This window comes from Pectinophora gossypiella, unplaced genomic scaffold (genome assembly GCF_024362695.1).
Source record: "Pectinophora gossypiella unplaced genomic scaffold, ilPecGoss1.1 Pgos_47, whole genome shotgun sequence".
In the NCBI taxonomy this organism is placed as follows: domain Eukaryota; kingdom Metazoa; phylum Arthropoda; class Insecta; order Lepidoptera; family Gelechiidae; genus Pectinophora; species Pectinophora gossypiella.
This window is the reverse complement of record NW_026063257.1, coordinates 2,758-20,396: the sequence shown is the minus strand read 5'-3', so window position 1 is coordinate 20,396 and position 17,639 is coordinate 2,758. Positions and strand designations below refer to the sequence as shown.

The following is a 17,639-nucleotide window of genomic DNA, read 5'->3' as shown; positions in this document are numbered from 1 at the left end:
ATAAATGTACAACATGCTTTCGTTTCAAGGCTGAAACAGCCAAACAGCTGATGGGTTCACTCCCTGCGGACAGGGTAACTACTAGTCGACCATTTAAAAAGGTCGGAATGGACTTTGCTGGGCCTATTCTTGTTAAACAATCCCGTGTTCGAAGTGTCATTACAACAAAGGCTTACATAATTATCTATGTGTGTTTTGTAACAAAAGCCTTACACCTAGAACTAGTGTCGGATCTTACTACCGCCACATTTTTAGCAAGCTTTAAAAGGTTCATAGCACGAAGGAATGTTCCAACAGAAGTCTATTGCGACAATGCTAGTACTTACAAATGTGCAAACTCACAGTTAAAAGAATTGTACAAATTTAATAGCTCAGTAGCTCATCAGCAACAGGTGCAGAGTGCAGCCTCACAGTTGGGAATCAATTTTCATTTTATACCCAGCTACTCCCCGGTCTTCGGTGGACTATGGGAAGCGGGAGTAAAGAGCGTTAAATACCATCTAAAGAGAGTATTAGGTAGTCACATTCTCACCTATGAGCAGCTGTACACTGTACTTGTACAGATAGAAGGCATATTAAATTCTCGACCTATAACACCAATGTCTACAGACTGTGATGATGTATCATATCTCACTCCTGCTCACTTCTTGACAGGAAGCCCCTTAACTTGTTTACCAGAGCAAGATATCTCACAAAATAATATAAACACTTTTAAGTTTTGGGAAAAATGTACAGCTCTAAAACAACAGTTCTGGAGACAGTGGTCAAAACAATATTTAAATGTATTACAGAATAGACCAAAATGGAAAGATAACATGCCAAATGTAAAGATAGGCGATCTTGTCATTCTGAAAGAATTGGACACACCCCCCATGACGTGGCCAATGGCTAGAGTCACAAAGGTATTTCCAGGTAGTGATGGAAAAATAAGAGCCATGGAAGTTAAAAAAGCAAATGGTAATTATCACAAAACTTCTATAACTAAAGTTTGCATATTGCCTTTAAATTAAATACCTAACAATTTAAGTAAGTTGTTATCAGGCTCAGTCTAACTACCTATTATTATTATTACCTGTGTATAAGGTTGTCCAGTTCTCGTAGGCCTAGATGCTTCTCAGGTAACCTAATTGTGCCTGAGAGGATGCCAAGAGACTTAGGCTAAGTTAATTAATAAGTTTAATTAAGTTGAATTGTAAAACTATTCATTTTCCTAACTAAATTATAGTTATGTCACTAAGACTGGTTACTTACCAATTTACGTTTGTAAAAGGAACAATTCCTAAGTTATATATAAGAGTAAATAATCGAATAATAACTATAAGAGCAAATAATTGATTTCACTATTGCTAGCTGCCTATGTAACAAGTTCATAAACTTTAAATTTAATTTACTTTACTTAATTATAAATGTAAAAAATAAATACTAGATACTTACATAGGTACTTACCAGTAATACTTACCTCAGTGGTTGTATAACATAAAAGTTAAAAAGGTTAAGTGAAAAACAAAAAATAATTGTAGTTATGTTTATTGTAAAATTACAGTAACTTATATACTAGTAAACCATACTTACATAATTGTACTTACCTTCCAAACTTAAGCTAGATAAATTAAAAGTACTTATCTTCTAAACTTAACCTACTTAAACTAAAACTATAAATAGATAATATTATAAATAATAAGTTGAATGTGTAATTGTAATAGATAGTTCAAACTATTCTTCATAGCACTGACAAATGCAAAAGTTATCGCACACATTTGAATCAGTTACCTATTAATTATATACTTACAGTCCATTATCGAAGCATTATCTTTTGCCTTGTTGGGAGTTATGTTGAAAACATATAAATATATTTAAGATTTGTATTTTAAATATGGAAACACTTTTGTAATTACATTCATTCGCGGAGCTTTCGTTCTTCCCTTCTCTCAATACAACACAAGACAAGACGCTGCTGTTTTATTTCATTAAATAAATTTCACCGTCCCGACACCCAAGGATTTCTTCACAGGTATTATAGTTTTGCCAGGCCGTAGGGTGTCTCCCTGATGCGGAGCAGTTTTCCAAGATCTGGAAGTTTTCCCATACTCATCGGAAGATCTTGATCACACCCCCCATACATCATTTTTACCCCCCGACGCTCCTTCTGGGAGAACAACCCTGTCAGTGAGTCAGTCAGTCAGTCAGTACATGGGTTTGTAGCTATATATAAAAAACTAGATGTCGCGTGGTTCGCTCGCAGCAAGCTGCTCGCGTGTCTTGTTTTCCCGCCATTTTTTTGCCGGCGATAGAATTTGACCAAGACTTAAATAGGTGTCGTGAAATTAAAAAGTTCTAGGTGCTATAGTTTTGCCAGGCCGTAGGGTGACTCCCTGATGCGGAGCAGTTTTTCAAGATCGAGCAGTACTGAAATACTCAACATGACGATCCGATCACATCCCTATACATCATTTTTACCCTCGAGGCATTTTCAGGAAAAACGAAAATTTTGTATGGCGGCCATCTTGTTTTTCCGCCATTTTGGTTTTTTTTCACCAGGGATTGGATTTGACCAAGATTTAAATATGTTTCGCGAAAGAAAAATTGCTCCAGGTTTTATAGTTTTGCCAGGCCGTAGGGTGACTCCCTGATGCGGAGCAGTTTTTCAAGATCGAGCAGTACTGAAATACTCAACATGACGATCCGATCACATCCCTATACATCATTTTTACCCTCGAGGCATTTTCAGGAAAAACGAAAATTTTGTATGGCGGCCATCTTGTTTTCCCGCCATTTTGGTTTTTTTTCAGCGGGGATTGGATTTGACCAAGATTTAAATATGTTTCGCGAAAGAAAAATTGCTCCAGGTTTTATAGTTTTGCCAGGCCGTAGGGTGTCTTCCTGATGCGGAGCAGTTTTTCAAAATCGAGAAAAATTTCCATAGTCAACGGGATGTTCCGATTACAACCCCATACACATTTTTTACCTCCGAGACATTTTCTGGAAAAACAAAATTTTGTATGGCGGCCATCTTGTTTTTCCGCCATTTTGATTTTTTTCCACCCACAATAGAATTTGACCAAGATTTAAATAGGTTTTGTGAAAAAAGAATCGTTCCAGGTGCGATAGTTTCGCCAGACTGTAGGGTATCTCCCTGATGCGGAGCAGTTTTCCAAGATGACGTTCCGATCACACCCCTATACATCGTTTTTACACCCGAGACATTTTCTGGAAAAACAAAAATTTGTATGGTGGCCATCTTGTTTTTCGGCCATTTTGTTTTTTTTTTACCGGCGATAAAATTTGACCAAGATTTTATTAGGTTTGGTGAAAAAAGAATCGTTCCAGGTGCGATAGTTTTCCCAGGCTGTAGGGTGCCGCCCTGATGCGGAGCAGTTTTTGAAGGTCGGGAAGTATTTCCATACTCAATATGACATTTTGATCTCATTCCTCTTACATCACATTCACCCCCGAGGCATTTTCGAGAAAAACGAAAATTTTGTATGGCGACCATCTTGATTTTCCGCCATTTTGATTTTTTTTCACCAGTGATAAAATTTGACCAAGGTTTAAATACGTTGTGCGAAAAAAGAATTGTTCCAGGTGCGATAGTTTCGCCACGCCGTAGGGTGTCTCCCTGATGCGGAGCAGTTTCTGAAGATTAAGAAGTATTTACATACTCATCAAGACGTTCCAATTACAACCCCATACACAGTTTTTACCAACGAGACATTTTCTGGAAAAACAAAATTTTGTATGGCGGCCATCTTGTTTTTCCGCCATTTTGATTTTTTTTCACCCACAATAGAATTTGACCAAGATTTAATTAGGTGTTGCGAAAAAAAAATTGACCCAGGTATAATAGTTGCGCCAGACTGTAGGGTGTCTCCCTGATGCGGAGCAGCTATCGAAAACCCAGACGTATTTTCATACTCGACATGACGTTGCGATCACATTCCTATACATCATTTTTACCCCCGAGGCATTTTCAGGAAAAACGAAAATTTGTATGGCAGCCATCTTGATTTTCCGCCATTTTGATTTTTTTTCACCAGCGATAAAATTTGACCAAGATTTAAATAGGTATCGTGAAAACAAAAAAGTCCTAGGTGCGATAGTTTCGCCAGGCCGTAGGGTGTCTCCCTGATGCGGAGCAGTTTTTCAAGATCGAGAAGTATTTCCATATTCAACTTGACGTTTTGATCACACCTCCCATACATCATTTTTACCTCCGAGACATTTTCTGGAAAAACGAAATTTTGTATGGCGGCCATCTTGTTTTTCCGCCATTTTGTTTTTTTTTCAGCGGGGATTGGATTTGACCAAGATTTAAATATGTTTCGCGAAAGAAAAATTGCTCCAGGTTTTATAGTTTTTCCAGGCCGTAGGGTGTCTCCCTGATGCGGAGCAGATTTTGAAGATAGAGAAGTGTTTTCATACTCCACAAGACGTTCCGATTACATCTTCATACACAGTTTTTACTCCCGATGCATTTTCTGCAAAAACAAAATTTTGTATGGCGGCCATCTTGTTTTTCCGCCATTTTGATTTTTTTTCAACTACTATAGAATTTGACCAAGATTTAAATAGGTTTTGTGAAAAAAGAATCATTCCAGGTGCGATAGTTGCGCCAGGCCGTAGGGTCTCTCCCTGATGCGGAGCAGTTTTCCAAGATTTGGGATTTTTCCCATACTCACCGGGAGGTCCCGGTCACACCCCCCATACATCATTTTGACCCCCCGACGCTCCTTCTGGGAGAACAATTATGTCAGTGAGTCAGTGGGTTTGTAGCTATATATAATATAATAATATAACTAGATGGTGCTAAGTGCGCTCGCTGCTAAAGCAGCTTCGCGGGCGTTGTACGTGGATTGACGTTTTCGTATAGTTTGTTTCGCATCACAGATTTGTAATAACTATTAAGACAGACACAAAAAGAAATAAAAAAAATGTGTAGGATATTGTTGGTTTATTTTATGTTATCAAAAAATAAAAATATAAAATTATATTCTCTCTCTCTCCCTTGCATTGTTCCCATATGGTGGTGGGGTCTTTTTTCCGAGTCTTTTCCTTCCACTTCGCTCTGTTGGATGTATCGTCTGCGGAAACATTGCAGGAACAAAGATCTTCTTTGATGACATCTGCTTCTTTGCCTTCTGTATTTCCTGTTAAAAATAAAATAATATTAATTTATTTATAATAACGTATATTTATAATAACGTATAGATATAATATCCTTTTCTTAGTCGATAGCGATACGTTTTTGCCAAAGTGGTCGTGGTCGTCATGTAACGTACCTAGATTCTTGTCACTATCACTATTGATTGCTGGCTGTCACACTGCTGCATTCATTGAAGAAGCTACCGACATCAGGCTTGGTTGATATAATACTATTGTATTAATAATCTCCTACGCAGTTTTTTGCCTTCTGCATTTCCTATAAATAAAATACATATTAAATATTATATATAATTAAATATTATATATAATTTCTTTTCCTTGGTCGATAGCGATACGTCTTTGCCAAAATAGTCGTGGTCGTCATGTAACGTACCTCGATATCTTGTAACTTTTGATTGCTGGCTGTCACACTGCTGCGTGCATTGAAGAACTTCAGGCTTGGTCGATTTTATTTTATTGCAATCATAATCTCCTACAAAGTTTATTGCATAAATAAAATACATATTAAATATTATATATAATTAAATATTATATATAATTTCTTTTCCTTGGTCGATAGCGATACGTCTTTGCCAAAATAGTCGTGGTCGTCATGTAACGTACCTCGATATCTTGTAACTTTTGATTGCTGGCTGTCACACTGCTGCGTGCATTGAAGAACTTCAGGCTTGGTCGATTTTATTCTATTGCAATCATAATCTCCTACAAAGTTTATTGCACTCTGCATTTCCTGTGAATAAAATATACAGGGTGTTAGTGACATTGTAACGAATACTGATGGGGATGATTCAGACCATGATTCTGAGTTCATATCAAGTGGAATTTTCCGTCGCAAAATTCATGATTTTTTTTTTAGTTATTTTAAATTATTTTCAATTCTATACTTTTGCGATGAAAAATTCCACTTGATATTAACTCAGAATAATCAGGTGAATCATCCCCCTCTGTATTCGGTACGATGTCACTTACACCCCGCACAAGTACATACTGTAGCCATACAAGTAGGTAAGGGTGTTAGTGACACCGTAACAAATACTGAGGAGGATGATTCAGACCATAATTCTGAGTTGAAATCAAGTGGAATTTTCAGTCGGAAAATTCATGAAAATTTTTGTTTTTTTTTAAGTTATTTTCTGTTCCATACTTTTGCGACGGAAAATTCCACTTGATATCATCTCATAATCATGGTCTCCATCATCCCTCAAAGTTTTCGTTACGATGTCACTAACACCCTGTATATTACATTTTTTTTCCTTAGTCTATAGCGATACGTTTATGTCAAAGTGGTCGTGATCGTCATGTAACGTACCTCGACATCTTGTTACTTTTGATTGCTGGCTGTCACACTGCTGCATTCTTTGAATGAGCGGCCAACATCAGGCTTGGTTTATATAATACTATTGTATTAATGATCTCCTATGCAGTTTTTTGCCTTCTGCATTTCCTGTAAATAAAATATATAATTAAATATTATATGTAATTTATTTTCCTTAGTCGATAGCAATACGTTTTTGCCAAAATAGTTGTGGTCGTCATGTAACGTACCTCGATATCTTGTTACTTTTGATTGCTGGCTGTCACACTGCTGCATTCATTGAAGGAGCTGGCAACATCAGGTTTGGTTTATATAATACTTTTGTATTAATGATCTCCTACGCAGTTTTTTGCCTTCTGCATTTCCTGTAAATAAAATATATAATTTATTTTCCTTAGTCGATAGCGATACGCTTTTGCCAAAATAGTCGTGGTCGTCATGAAACGTACCTCGATATCTTGTAACTTTTGATTGTTGGCTGTCACACTGCTGCATTCATTGAAGGGGCTGCTGACTTCAGGCTTGGTCGATTTTATTCTATTGCAATCATAAACTCCTACACAGTTTATTGCCATCTGCATTTCCTGTAAATAAAATATATATTAATTTTTTTTCCTTAGTCTATAGCGATACGTTTTTGCCAAAATAGTCGTGGTCGTCATGAAACGTACCTCGATATCTTGTAACTTTTGATTGCTGGCTGTCACACTGCTGCATTCATTGAAGGGGCTGCTGACTTCAGGCTTGGTCGATTTTATTCTATTGCAATCATGAACTCCTACACAGTTTATTGCCATCTGCATTTCCTGTAAATAAAATATATATTATTTTTTTTCCTTAGTCTATAGCGATACGTATTTGCCAAAGTGGTCGTGATCGTCATTTAACGTACCTCAATATCTTGTTACTTTTGATTGCTAGCTGTGACACTGCTGCATTCATTGAAATAGCGGCCAACATCAGGCTTGGTAGTACTATTGTATTAAAATCTCCTACGCAGTTTTTAGCATTGTGCATTTCCTGTTAAAAAAAATTAATGTTAATTTATATATATTAACTTTTATTTATAAATATATACATATATATCTTAGGTGATTTCCAAACTACCCAGGAGGTACACCCAGTAGCTCGCTTTTTTTCATGTGGTTCCCCCGCTAATCGAGGCCGCATCCACCTACTTATATGAGAAGTAGGTTCTATCTAATGAGTTAGCAATAGTCATTCAATAAGCAGAGAAATGTGAAAGAAAAAGCAATTTTTAGCTAAGGAATTTAAAATAAAAAGCAATTTTCAGCAATTAGCATGCAATAAGCAAAGCAATTACTCAGTAATTGTCAAACATAAGCGAGTTGTATAATTTAAAGATATTATTGACAATAACAAACACGTACCGAGTTTGTTAATACTTACATTGAGTTATCATCGCTAAGTTGACCAAATTATTAGTACAGGTTATCACATTCACTAAATGAAAATATGTGTTTTTATCAATTGTAACAATGCTTGCATGACCTAACCAACCGTTGGTGTTGTGGACGCCAATCTTCAAGAGACAAGTGGACGGGTGTGAGGAAAACTGGCAAGATGAACACGTCGGTGTGGGTGCGACTGGTGCACGGGAGAGAAGTGGAGCTAGTTGGCAGATGGAATTAGGCATCACTCTCTTGCTTCAGTTAAGTTCCACTCAGATCAGGTGGGTTGTCGCATGGATGAACATCGCATGGGTTGGAGTAATTCGGAGTAGAACTGTCCATGTTGTTCCCTTCATCGTAGGCACTTCAGTGGACTGTGGATCGATCAACAATAGTTACGTGAGTTGGCTGTCAAACCGATATGACGTGCCAGCCGAATCTAGCGACCAGGTATGCAGGGGATGGAGGTATCCTGTGGAGTAATCATATCAGCAAAGGTGAAAATGTCGGTTGGGAGTGAAATGGAGGGAGAAGGAGAGCTGCAGTCAGCGGTCACGATCTTGCTGTAGATAGACTACATGCTCAGTTTACGTGTAGTTGTAACTGTTCGAAGTTAATTGAAAACGATCGATATGCAAATTCCTGTTTAATAAAACAAGTAATAAATGAACAGGCAGGTGTTTTTTCGGTATTTAAACGCTAAGACCGTTGTTTGTTTATTGATTAGCAGTGGTATGAATTCTTGGATACTGATGAATGCTAATAAGCTAAGTATTTAAAACAAAATCACATTCAGAAGCACTAAAAACACATTAAATTAAAGAACGAAATAATACCGTATGAAATATTATTTAATATAATATAAAGGATGGAAAGAAGAAATGACAAAAATGCTATTTAGCGTGACATGGCTCTAACCAGATCCACTGGAAAATATAAAACCATATAAAACCTAAGTTTTTGTTTAGCTCATACACGATATTATGTTTTTTGAGGAACCGTGTCATGCGAAACAGTGTTCTATTGAAAAGTATTGTAAGAAGAAATGCAAAAAACACCATTTAGCGTGACATAGCTCTAACCAGATCCACTGGAAAACATAAAACCATATAAAACCTAAGTTTTTGTTTAGCTCATACACGATATTATGTTTTTTGAGGAACCGTGTCATGCGAAACAGTGTTCTATTGAAAAGTATTGTAAGAAGAAATGCAAAAAACACCATTTAGCGTGACATAGCTCTAACCAGATCCACTGGAAAACATAAAACCATATAAAACCTAAGTTTTTGTTTAGCTCATACACGATATTATGTTTTTTGAGGAACCGTCTCATGCGAAACAGTGTTCTATTGAAAAGTATTGTAAGAAGAAATGCAAAGAACACCATTTAGCGTGACATAGCTCTAACCAGATCCACTGGAAAACATAAAACCATGTAAAACCCTAAGTTTTAGTTTAGCTCATACACGATATTATGTTTTTTGAGGAACCGTGTCATGCGAAACAGTGTTCTATTGAAAAGTATTGTAAGAAGAAATGCAAAGAACACAATTTAGCGTGACATAGCTCTAACCAGATCCACTGGAAAACATAAAACCATGTAAAACCCTAAGTTTTAGTTTAGCTCATACACGATATTATGTTTTTTGAGGAACCGTCTCATGCGAAACAGTGTTATATTGAAAAGTATTGTAAAAAGAAATGCAAAAAACACCATTTAGCGTGACATAGCTCTAACCAGATCCACTGGAAAACATAAAACCATGTAAAACCCTAAGTTTTTGTTTAGTTCATACACGATATTATGTTTTTTGAGGAACCGTCTCATGCGAAACAGTGTTCTATTGAAAAGTATTGCAAGAAGAAACGCAAAGAACACAATTTAGCGTGACATAGCTCTAACCAGATCCACTGGAAAACATAAAACCATGTAAAACCCTAAGTTTTTGTTTAGCTCATACACGATATTATGTTTTTCGAGGAACCGTGTCATGCGAAACAGTGTTCTATTGAAAAGTATTGTAAGAAGAAATGCAAAGAACACAATTTAGCGTGACATAGCTCTAACCAGATCCACTGGAAAACATAATAATACCTTATAAAACCTAAGTTTTTGTTTTGATCATACACGATATTATGTTTTTTGAGGAACCGTCTCATGCGAAACAGTGTTCTATTGAAAAGTATTGTAAGAAGAAATGCAAAAAACACCATTTAGCGTGACATAGCTCTAACCAGATCCACTGGAAAACATAAAACCATGTAAAACCCTAAGTTTTTGTTTAGATCATACACGATATTATGTTTTTTGAGGAACCGTCTCATGCGAAACAGTGTTATATTGAAAAGTATTGTAAAAAGAAATGCAAAAAACACCATTTAGCGTGACATAGCTCTAACCAGATCCACTGGAAAACATAAAACCATGTAAAACCCTAAGTTTTAGTTTAGCTCATACACGATATTATGTTTTTTGAGGAACCGTCTCATGCGAAACAGTGTTATATTGAAAAGTATTGTAAAAAGAAATGCAAAAAACACCATTTAGCGTGACATAGCTCTAACCAGATCCACTGGAAAACATAAAACCATGTAAAACCCTAAGTTTTTGTTTAGTTCATACACGATATTATGTTTTTTGAGGAACCGTCTCATGCGAAACAGTGTTCTATTGAAAAGTATTGCAAGAAGAAAAGCAAAGAACACAATTTAGCGTGACATAGCTCTAACCAGATCCACTGGAAAACATAAAACCATATAAAACCTAAGTTTTAGTTTAGCTCATACACGATATTATGTTTTTTGAGGAACCGTCTCATGCGAAACAGTGTTCTATTGAAAAGTATTGTAAGAAGAAACGCAAAGAACACAATTTAGCGTGACATAGCTCTAACCAGATCCACTGGAAAACATAAAACCATGTAAAACCCTAAGTTTTTGTTTAGTTCATACACGATATTATGTTTTTTGAGGAACCGTCTCATGCGAAACAGTGTTCTATTGAAAAGTATTGCAAGAAGAAACGCAAAGAACACAATTTAGCGTGACATAGCTCTAACCAGATCCACTGGAAAACATAAAACCATGTAAAACCCTAAGTTTTTGTTTAGCTCATACACGATATTATGTTTTTTGAGGAACCGTGTCATGCGAAACAGTGTTCTATTGAAAAGTATTGTAAGAAGAAATGCAAAGAACACAATTTAGCGTGACATAGCTCTAACCAGATCCACTGGAAAACATAAAACCATGTAAAACCCTAAGTTTTAGTTTAGCTCATACACGATATTATGTTTTTTGAGGAACCGTCTCATGCGAAACAGTGTTATATTGAAAAGTATTGTAAAAAGAAATGCAAAAAACACCATTTAGCGTGACATAGCTCTAACCAGATCCACTGGAAAACATAAAACCATGTAAAACCCTAAGTTTTTGTTTAGTTCATACACGATATTATGTTTTTTGAGGAACCGTCTCATGCGAAACAGTGTTCTATTGAAAAGTATTGTAAGGAGAAATGCAAAGAACACAATTTAGCGTGACATAGCTCTAACCAGATCCACTGGAAAATATAAAACCATGTAAAACCCTAAGTTTTAGTTTAGCTCATACACGATATTATGGTTTTTGAGGAACCGTCTCATGCGAAACAGTGTTATATTGAAAAGTATTGTAAAAAGAAATGCAAAAAACACCATTTAGCGTGACATAGCTCTAACCAGATCCACTGGAAAACATAAAACCATGTAAAACCCTAAGTTTTTGTTTAGTTCATACACGATATTATGTTTTTTGAGGAACCGTCTCATGCGAAACAGTGTTCTATTGAAAAGTATTGCAAGAAGAAAAGCAAAGAACACAATTTAGCGTGACATAGCTCTAACCAGATCCACTGGAAAACATAAAACCATATAAAACCTAAGTTTTAGTTTAGCTCATACACGATATTATGTTTTTTGAGGAACCGTCTCATGCGAAACAGTGTTCTATTGAAAAGTATTGTAAGAAGAAATGCAAAGAACACCATTTAGCGTGACATAGCTCTAACCAGATCCACTGGAAAACATAAAACCATATAAAACCTAAGTTTTAGTTTAGCTCATACACGATATTATGTTTTTTGAGGAACCGTCTCATGCGAAACAGTGTTCTATTGAAAAGTATTGCAAGAAGAAACGCAAAGAACACAATTTAGCGTGACATAGCTCTAACCAGATCCACTGGAAAACATAAAACCATGTAAAACCCTAAGTTTTTGTTTAGTTCATACACGATATTATGTTTTTTGAGGAACCGTCTCATGCGAAACAGTGTTCTATTGAAAAGTATTGCAAGAAGAAACGCAAAGAACACAATTTAGCGTGACATAGCTCTAACCAGATCCACTGGAAAACATAAAACCATGTAAAACCCTAAGTTTTTGTTTAGCTCATACACGATATTATGTTTTTTGAGGAACCGTGTCATGCGAAACAGTGTTCTATTGAAAAGTATTGTAAGAAGAAATGCAAAGAACACAATTTAGCGTGACATAGCTCTAACCAGATCCACTGGAAAACATAAAACCATGTAAAACCCTAAGTTTTAGTTTAGCTCATACACGATATTATGTTTTTTGAGGAACCGTCTCATGCGAAACAGTGTTATATTGAAAAGTATTGTAAAAAGAAATGCAAAAAACACCATTTAGCGTGACATAGCTCTAACCAGATCCACTGGAAAACATAAAACCATGTAAAACCCTAAGTTTTTGTTTAGTTCATACACGATATTATGTTTTTTGAGGAACCGTCTCATGCGAAACAGTGTTCTATTGAAAAGTATTGTAAGGAGAAATGCAAAGAACACAATTTAGCGTGACATAGCTCTAACCAGATCCACTGGAAAATATAAAACCATGTAAAACCCTAAGTTTTAGTTTAGCTCATACACGATATTATGTTTTTTGAGGAACCGTCTCATGCGAAACAGTGTTATATTGAAAAGTATTGTAAAAAGAAATGCAAAAAACACCATTTAGCGTGACATAGCTCTAACCAGATCCACTGGAAAACATAAAACCATGTAAAACCCTAAGTTTTTGTTTAGTTCATACACGATATTATGTTTTTTGAGGAACCGTCTCATGCGAAACAGTGTTCTATTGAAAAGTATTGCAAGAAGAAAAGCAAAGAACACAATTTAGCGTGACATAGCTCTAACCAGATCCACTGGAAAACATAAAACCATATAAAACCTAAGTTTTAGTTTAGCTCATACACGATATTATGTTTTTTGAGGAACCGTCTCATGCGAAACAGTGTTCTATTGAAAAGTAATGTAAGAAGAAATGCAAAGAATACTATTTAGCGTGACATAGCTCTAACCAGATCCACCGGAAAACATAAAACCATGTAATCCCTAAGTTTTTATTCTGCACTTACTATGTATATTATATTATCATTGTATATTCATGGTAAGTTGGATTTACTGTAGGTGTATGCAAATTAATAACAAGCATAGTTGTTTGTTATTTGCGTCATTATAAGTAAATAAATAACGAATGTAGACTTAAAAAATAAAACGTAGGTAGTATGTTGGTTATGACTGTACACATATGAATTAAACTATATGCAGTTACTTTCATTTCTAATAACATTTGGTGTATTTGGTAACATTTAAAACTAAACAATTTTACCAGAATATATAAAATATGACTCGCTTTCTATTTTTTTAACTAAAGGTGTTTTCTTTTACCTTTAAATTTTTAAGTATTTTTTTTTGTTTTAGCCATATTTGATTTGAAAATTTGAATATCAAAGTTTCACGTTGTTAGGTAGTGCTTTCTTCTCCAATTATTGTTTTTCCAAGTAGTAGGTATTTTCTAGCAATTTCACTTTATTTAGCCTGTATACATGTATTAATTACTTTATGTATGTTTTTGTATCGATGAGTGATCATTCTTCTGTCAATACTGGTGAGACCCGCTTGTGGGAGGCCAGAAATTAACATGATCAAATTTGTTTTTGAATTTGCTTAGAATGGTATAGAACATTCATTGTTGATTATAGGCTTTATTATTTTTACATACACCATTAAAGGTAAAGCATGATCGTACTTAATATCCTCCTGCGGCTTAGATTTTCAAACACAATAGCGAAACAATGGGATTTGGTTTAAGGACTTTTTTCATGTTTAGCCCATCTGACAGTCGTCATATTTACCCATGTTTATGAATGAAATTGTTCGTCACTGCCGGATACAGGTAATTATTGACCTATTTTATTCCACAACACAATAAATAATGTTCTAAATAATACTTTTCATTTATATATTTGTAGCCACAAATCTGTGCAATTGATGAAGCGTCTTTGCTGACACAATGACGATGACCATTCATACACCATTGAATGCTAATGTATAATATTTTACTGTACTGATTCAACGTACCATAACACATATTCTTTATTCTGTCCGTTCCATTACATGACACACGAGTTTCACTATGTAGCGTTTATGTGTACTCATTAATCGATTTCCAGCTTGGCATTTGTTTAAGTTTTTGAATATTTCCTCGAGCAGACATTTGTAGTAATGTTATTTCTTAAAGTTTCCTTGATGATGAGTAAACAGGCATCCGGGTAGTTTCCTTTCTTCCTTATATTTATTATTTAAGGCGTATATTTTTTTGTTTACTTAATTCTAACTTAAGTTACTAATATACGCTAGTATAAAATATTCTTTAGTACAATTTTAATGGAACTTATATTTTTTACAAATCAATATAATTTGCAAATGTTAAATACATTAAAATGTATACACTACACATTACACAAATTTAATCGGTTATAAAAACTTATTTTTCATTATACAATTTTATTTTCCTGAATTAATGCATGAAAATATCAAGTCGTTTGTGTTATAAAGTAGCTAATCCAACTTACCATGAATATCGTATTTTTTTTTTATTATTTTAGTAAATATATTTTGGTTACTGCTTAGTGAATGATAAAAAAATAAGTGACTATAATGACAAAGATTAATTTTACTTAATGTAAGTTAGGTATTGGGTAAAATGCTTTTGAATGATGATTTGTTTAAATATACTTGTAGAAGTATAATTACTGCATAACTTATTGCTTTAAGTTGAGAAAGTAGCACTTAGGAGAAAAATGTATCAATAAACATTATTGGTGTCTTCATCGAAATATTTTAGTATTAATTTATTGTTTATATACGCACTTAAATTTGGTAACAATATTATTTGTAAGGCGTTAGCGTTATAAAGTAAAAAATGAACATCAATAAATCATACGTTTGCTCACAAAAAACAAACAGTTTTAGCGCTTAAACACTGAAACAGAATTCTTTTCAAATAACTTCGAACAATTACCACTTTAATACACCTAAACTAAACATTGTCCATGTACAGCAAGATCCAGAATACTGATTACAGTTTCCGTACTCCCTCCTTTCCAGTCCTAAGCGACATTCAAACCTTCACTGACACGATCATTCCACAGGATACGTCCATCCCTTGTATCCCAGATCGCAAGAATCGGCTAGCACGGCATAGCAGCTTGACAGCTAAAACTCACGCAACCATTGTTGATCGACCTACAAAATCCACCGAAAATGCCTACGACGATGGGAACGACACCGACAGTTCTACTCCGGATCATTCCAACCTGCGACATTCATCCATATGACAGCTTACTTGATCTGAGTGGAACTCAGCTAAAGCAATCGAGTGATACCTGCCTCCATCTTCCAGCCAGCTCCACTTCACTCCCATGCACCGGTCGCACCCGCAGCCAAGTGTTCATCCTGCCAGTTCCCTTCACGCCCGTTCTCTCGTCCCCTAAAGATGAGCCTCCACAGCGTTAACGGCTGGGAAGGGCATGCACACATTGCCAATTGATTAACACACATTTTAATTCAGTGATTGTGACTAATAAAATGGTAAACCTAGCTTTGAAATTCAATGTAACCATTATCAAATCGAGTGCAAGCTTGTTAAAGTCAGTTCTATCGTTAAATTATACGAAAAGAAGAAAAAACAAGATAGAATGAATATAAATAATAATTAAAAATTCGCAATAAACGATAATTTCAGCACATGATTTAACCGATCTAAAAAAACCCAATAAGCTTAATAACAGAGATGAACTGTTCAGTCTTTTCAAGAAGTGCCACCCTAAATAAAGTTACGTTAAACTTAAAAGTTCTGATATGATAACGTTATTCGAGAAAGGTTGGTCATTTTCGATTCGGTGCCTGGGTAGTAGTACTTTTATGTCACGTCTTTCGCGAACGCGACCTAAAGCTACATACAGTTGACCGTGACTAAACATATCAGATCTAAGATCGACCCCAACGCGACTAATCGTTTGACCCTGGCTCTTGTGAATAGTCATTGCATAACACACCTGCAATGGGAATTGACGGCGACACATCTCGTAAGGGCTGTTATGTTCTATAGGCGCTTTAAAAAGAATTCGAGGGATCAAATAATCTCCTAGTTCACCTTGTTTCCGAACTTTAATAATATATGGAGATGTTTCAACAACTATTACTTTGGTGCCATTTACTAAGCCGTCCGCGAAACTAAGATTACGCGTGATTACACAAACACATTCTAATTTTAATTGTAAGTCGAAATCTGGAACACCTTGTGGTCGAAGTGTATGTAAAAATTCGGGACTAAAATATACTTGATCAGCGTTGTCGCTTAAAACTTTGTCTATGGCATAAAAATGTAATACTTCTCCTGGTAGTTTGTCTAAAATAACGGCATTAATTTCTCTAACTGCATCGTTACGGGTGCATAGAATCGCTCTGAAGGAGCATACGCCTGGCTCAGTAAGGGTAACTTCTGGGAATACAAAATCAATTAAATCTTCTAATTCAGTAACATAATCAATGGATTCAAGTTCGACTAATTGCAAATCATTATTATTTGTTTCTAACCTAAGAGTAGGTAATAAATTTGAACCCAGTTTTAAAAGAAATTCTGCATACTGTGCGTCATCCTTACATCTCTGTGAAGTTACCAAACTAAATTTTTTCAATTGTTTCCAAATAGGTGAAGTTTTTAGTGACGCGTTTAATATATCAAAATTCGTTCGTGCTTCTGGGACTACAGGAGGAATTTGACGAAAATCTCCTGCAAAAATAATTATTTTAGAACCAAAAATTTTGTCTGACCTCATCAAATCCTGTAATGATCTATTTAATAAATTTATAAGGTATTTATGAGCCATCGGCGCCTCATCATACACAATGAGATTAGAATTATAAATCAATTCAGCTCTTTGAGTACCATTTGAGATGTTCCAGTATCCGCTATCATCTAATAGATGTAAAGGAAATCTAAACAAGGAATGAGCCGTCATTCCGTTTGTGTAATTTTGAGCAGCAATTGCAGACGATGCACAGGTTAAAACTATACCTTTAAGGTTACCGCGGATGTATGCAGTTATGACCTTCAATAAAAGCGTTTTCCCGGTGCCGGCGGGACCATCGATAAAAATCGCACAGTTGTTGGATTCTCGGTAAACACTATCAACGCAAAGCTTTTCCACGTAATCGAATACGGCACGTTGATCGGGAGATAACTGTGGCAACCACTCTTCTACGTATGATTTCAAACTATCTAAATCATATTCAGTGCGTTCCCTATCCAACTCCGTTGACCTATAAACTACTTCCGGCAAACCTTGTTCTATTAACGAAGTTCCGTGTCTGCGTAGCATTCTATCTATTTGAATG

General features: G+C 35.5%; 1 long non-coding RNA gene across 3 annotated transcripts; it reads right to left on the bottom strand.

Moving 5' to 3' along the window:
* Positions 1-4,864: 4,864 nt before the first annotated feature.
* LOC126381370 (uncharacterized) lies at positions 4,865-7,654 on the bottom strand. Of its 3 annotated transcripts, XR_007568779.1 has the most exons (9): positions 7,368-7,654; positions 7,147-7,281; positions 6,925-7,059; positions 6,706-6,840; positions 6,470-6,604; positions 5,764-5,890; positions 5,534-5,632; positions 5,277-5,416; positions 4,865-5,144 (listed from the first exon to the last, which is right to left on the bottom strand). It is a non-coding gene; the product is annotated as an uncharacterized LOC126381370 (long non-coding RNA). The 3 variants fall into 3 exon arrangements; XR_007568778.1 differs by lacking the exon at positions 5,534-5,632 and having other exon boundaries at positions 4,866-5,144; positions 7,368-7,650; XR_007568780.1 differs by lacking the exons at positions 5,534-5,632; positions 6,925-7,059 and having other exon boundaries at positions 7,368-7,653.
* Between the last annotated feature and the right edge of the window lie 9,985 nt (positions 7,655-17,639).